Here is a 5,000-nt window from a genome sequence, read left to right on the forward strand (position 1 = left end):
CGCCTTCCAGGCAACCCGCTAGAGAAGAAGTCAGCGACCCAGACAGGGAGGGCAGCAGGGGTTACTGGTGCTCCAGCGAGAGGGCGGTACGGGGGTCCCACCGACGCCGAGGGCCAGCCCACCTCCCGCGGCCCGCGCCGCGTGGTGTGGTCCTGTCGGGGGGGGACCGCAGCGCGCCCCTGCTCGCTCTCGCGACCGTGTTTGGCCCTGCTGAGCCTCGCGGCTCCCTGGGTTTTTCGGACCCCTGGGTGGTCTGCCGGAACCGCTCGACCTCGCACGGCGGAGATCTCGGCCAGACGGCCCCACGCACGGAGGGCCGGGCAGGTGCCCGGGCCGCCCCGAGGAGGGAAGTCCCCATCGGTCCCTGGATCCGTGCACGCGAAAAGGAAGAGGGTCCCCATCCGCCTGAACACCGGACGGCCCCGCGGTTGGGGTGCCGGCCCGCGAAGGGCCCTTCCCGTCGCGAACGTCAGCGCCACATCGATCGGCGGGCGCGAGAGGAGCGGGCCCCCCCTCCCTCCGGGGGGCGCCGACACTCGGAGCTCGGCTCCCGGCCGCTGCGGGGCCCGTGAGCTAAGAGCCGGGAAAAGCGGGCCGTCTCGGCGGAGGGCCGGGTGCTGGCCTCCGCCCTCAAACGGGCCCGCTCCCCCCCTCCCACGCCGGGCAGGGTCGGGTACAATACTCGGATTGATCCCCTAGGCTGAGCTCCGGTTCTCACAGGCTCTGAAAAACCTGTCCTCAGAAATCTCCTCACACAATCCTCGAAAGGCAGGTCGAAAAAGCCAAAGCCCCGCCTTCGGCGGTACGAAACTGGAACCGGGCGCCACCTCGTGGTTCCCTCGGTCGGCCGAGACGGCGTGGGGCGACCCCTTCCGGACATCCGCGAGACGACCGGCCGTCAGGTCAACCCATTCGCTCCAAAGGGGTTGACCTGGTGGCCGAGAGGGGACTTTGAAAATTTTTCGGACTTGGAAAACTTTTTTTTTTTTTTTTTCCCCCAGCCCGCTTCCTCCGGGTTGACCCGGTGGCCGAGCGTCTCGCCGTCCCCGGACGCGGCGAGGGACTGCCTCCCGGCCGTCAGGATCGGGCCCACGGAAGTCTGATTTTAAAAAAAATTGGCCGACGCCACCGCGGAGGGCTACCCGAGCACCCCGGGCCCCGGAGCCGGAAAAGGGAAAAAAAGGATCGGGCCCACTAGAGACATGGACCCGGCCGCCAAGCAGGCCGCCCTGGGCTGACCCTCCCCGGCCGCAGCGAGGGACTGCCTCCCGGCCGACAGGATCGGGCCCCTGGAAGTCTGGGGGTGGGGGGGGGAAATCGCCCCACGCCTCCGAGGAGGGCTGCCCGGGCGGGCCTGGCCCCGGAGCTCGAAAAAAAAAAAAGGATCGGGCCCACTAGAGACATGGACCAGGCCGCCCTGGGCTCACCCTCCCCGGCCGCAGCGAGGGACTGCCTCCCGGCCGACTGGATCGGGCCCCTGGAAGTCTGGAAAAAAGACTGGAACCTGACGCCTCCGAGGAGGGGGCGCCCAGGGAAGGAGGGAGATCCGGGTTGACCTGGTGACCGGACGGGAAAGAGGCCACCGGGCGTCCCCCCCCTTAAAACCTAGGGGTTGACCTGGTGGCCGGAAAGCGAACCGGCCAGCAGGTGAACCCTTTCGATTCCACGGGTTGACCTGGTGCCCGGGAAGCGAACCGGCCAGCAGGTGAACCCGTTCGATTCCACGGGTTGACCTGGTGCCCGGGAGGGGACTCTGAAAATTTTTCAGCCCTTTCGACTCGGGGTTGACCTGGTGGCCGAGAGGGGACTCGCACGGCAGGCAAGCCGCCCTGGGCTGACCCTCCCCGGCCGCAGCGAGGGACTGCCACCCGGCCGACTGGATCGGGCCCCTGGAAGTCTGGAAAAAAGAATGGAACCTGACGCCTCCGAGGAGGGGGCGCCCAGGGAAGGAGGGAGATCCGGGTTGACCTGGTGACCGGACGGGAAAGAGGCCACCGGGCGTCCCCCCCCCTTAAAACCTAGGGGTTGACCTGGTGGCCGGAAAGCGAACCGGCCAGCAGGTGAACCCTTTCGATTCCACGGGTTGACCTGGTGGCCGGAAAGCGAACCGGCCAGCAGGTGAACCCGTTCGATTCCACGGGTTGACCTGGTGACCGGGAGGGGACTCTGAAAATTTTTCAGCCCTTTCGACTCGGGGTTGACCTGGTGGCCGAGAGGGGACTCGCACGGCAGGCAAGCCGCCCTGGGCTGACCCTCCCCGGCCGCAGCGAGGGACTGCCTCCCGGCCGACAGGATCGGGCCCCTGGAAGTCTGGGGGTGGGGGGGGGAAATCGCCCCACGCCTCCGAGGAGGGCTGCCCGGGCGGGCCTGGCCCCGGAGCTCGAAAAAAAAAAAAAGGATCGGGCCCACTAGAGACATGGACCAGGCCGCCCTGGGCTCACCCTCCCCGGCCGCAGCGAGGGACTGCCTCCCGGCCGACTGGATCGGGCCCCTGGAAGTCTGGGGGGGGGGGAAATGGAACCTGACGCCTCCGAGGAGGGGACGCCCAGGGAAGGAGGGAGATCCGGGTTGACCTGGTGACCGGACGGGAAAGAGGCCACCGGGCTTGCCCCCGTTAAAACCCCTAGGGGTTGACCTGGTGGCCGGAAAGCAAACCGGCCAGCAGGTGAACCCTTTCGATTCCACGGGTTGACCTGGTGCCCGGGAAGCGAACCGGCCAGCAGGTGAACCCGTCCGATTCCACGGGTTGACCTGGTGCCCGGGAGGGGACTCTGAAAATTTTTCAGCCCTTTCGACTCGGGGTTGACCTGGTGGCCGAGAGGGGCCTCGCACGGCAGGCAAGCCGCCCTGGGCTCACCCTCCCCGGCCGCAGCGAGGGACTGCCCCTCCCCACCCCCCGGCTGACAGGATCGGGCGCACTGGAAGTCTGGGACAGTATTTTCCCCGACGCCGGGGAGGGCGGGCGGAGGGGCTCTGGCGGCCAGCCCGGGCCCCGGAGCTCGAAAAGGAAAAAAGGACCGGGCCCGCGAGAGACGGGGGCCCTGCCGCAGGGGGGGGGGCAGTCCGACCGGGGCTCACCGTGCGGCAGGCCCGGGCGTCGGCAGGGGAAAGCGGGCGAGGAGGCGCGGGGCCGGGTGCCTACGGCCATACCGGACCGAACGCCCCCGATCCCGTCCGATCTCGGAAGGTAAACCGTCCCGGGCCTGGCTAGTACTTGGATGGGTGACCGCCTGGGAATCCCAGGTGCCGTAGGCAGCTTTTCCCGGTCCGAGTCAGCTCTCTCTCCTTTTCTGGGGGGGAAGGAGAGGGGGGGACGGGCCGGAAAGCCCCTCGTCGCTCCTGCCGAGTCGGAGGTCGCGGCCGCAGGTCACGGGTCTGGGCGCCTGGGGTCCGGCTCCCCACCCACCCGGCTTCCTCCGCGGAGGACCCCCCCCGGGGCCACCGAAGCCGCTGGGGGAGACCCCGGGCATGGGGCGGACTGGCCCGGACCCTCCCGGCCGCCGGCCCGCAGGTCCGCCCCGAATCCCCCCCCGCGGCCACCCAGGCCAGGCCTGGCCAGGCGGGACGGACGGCGGGTGTCCAGCGCCCAGCGGCTTCCTCCAGCGGGGACCCACGGACCCCAAAGCCGCAGGGGGAGGCCCCGGGCCCGGGACGGACTCGCTCGGACCCCCTGCGCCCGGCCGCCGGCCCGCGGGACCGCCCCGAATCCCCCCGCGGCCACCCAGGCCAGGCCTGGCCAGGCGGGACGGACGGCGGGTGTCCAGCGCCCAGCGGCTTCCTCCAGCGGGGACCCACGGACCCCAAAGCCGCAGGGGGAGGCCCCGGGCCCGGGACCGACTCGCTCGGCCCCCCCGCCTCCCCTGCGCCCGGCCCCCGGCCCGCGGGACCGCCCCGAATCCCCCCGCGGCCACCCAGGCCAGGCCTGGCCTGGCGGGACGGACGGCGGGTGTCCAGCTCCCAGTGGCTTCCTCCAGCGGGGACCCACGGACCCCAAAGCCGCAGGGGGAGGCCCCGGGCCCGGGACGGACTCGCTCGGCCCCCCCGCCTCCCCTGCGCCCGGCCCCCGGCCCGCGGGACCGCCCCGAATCCCCCCGCGGCCATCCAGGCCAGGCCTGGCCTGGCGGGCCGGTGTGCGGCTCCCCCGGGCTTCCTCCCCCGACGACCCGCGCCCCCCTGAGCCGCAGGCGGAGACCCCGGCCCCGGGGCGGACCGGCCCGGGCTCGCTCGAGCCCCCTGCGCCCGGCCCGCAGGACCGCCCCCCCGAATCCCCCGGGAGAGGCCCGGCCTGCACGCCACTGACGACCCGCGGCCCCCAAAGTCGCAGGAGGCGCCCCCCCCCCCCCCGGTTAGCCCCGTCTCGCTCCGCGCCCCCCGCCCCTCGCTGCCGGGACCGGGCGCCGCCCCAGAGTCAGCCGCAGCCGGCCGGCCTGAGAGCTGCCCTCCTGTGGACGACGGTGAGTTTACCTTGATACTAACCGGCCGTCAGCCAGGTCAACCCCATTGCTAGACTGGGGTGGACCTGGTGGCCGAGTGGGGACTTGGAACATTTGACAGCTGCTTCCCGGGGCTTGACCGGTTGTCCTGAACGCCCCCCACCCCCAGCCCCAGCCCCCGGCTCCTGCTCCCCTCTCCCCAGCCTCGGTGCTCCGCTCCCTGCCTCGGAGGCTGCCTCTCTGCGGCGCCTGCATCGCCTCCGAGGACGCGCACCCTCCGGAGGCTGGACGTAAACCCACCACTGCCGCTGACCCGGCTCTCCGAGGGACGACTGTGAGGCCTCCCCCCCCCCCCCACCCCCGGACCGCCCTGGGGACGACTGCTAAGCCTCCCCCACCGGACCGCCCGGGGCAAGACTGCTAAGCCTCCCTCCCACACACACACACACACTGTCGGGGGAGGACTATTAAGCTTTCCCCCTGGAGCGCCCGGGGCGGACGACTGTTAAGCCTGCCCCCGGAGTCCTCGGGGGAGGACTATTAAGCTTTCCCCCCTGGAGCGCCCGG

The 5,000-nt window shown here is 71.4% G+C and overlaps 1 non-coding gene across 1 annotated transcript; it reads left to right on the forward strand.

Moving 5' to 3' along the window:
* The first annotated feature begins 3,136 nt into the window (after positions 1–3,136).
* Positions 3,137–3,255, forward strand: LOC135979828 (5S ribosomal RNA). The gene has a single exon (XR_010597073.1). It is a non-coding gene; the product is annotated as a 5S ribosomal RNA (ribosomal RNA).
* The last annotated feature ends 1,745 nt before the right edge of the window (positions 3,256–5,000 follow it).

This window comes from Chrysemys picta, unplaced genomic scaffold (genome assembly GCF_011386835.1).
Source record: "Chrysemys picta bellii isolate R12L10 unplaced genomic scaffold, ASM1138683v2 scaf1269, whole genome shotgun sequence".
Classification (NCBI taxonomy): Eukaryota; Metazoa; Chordata; order Testudines; family Emydidae; genus Chrysemys; species Chrysemys picta.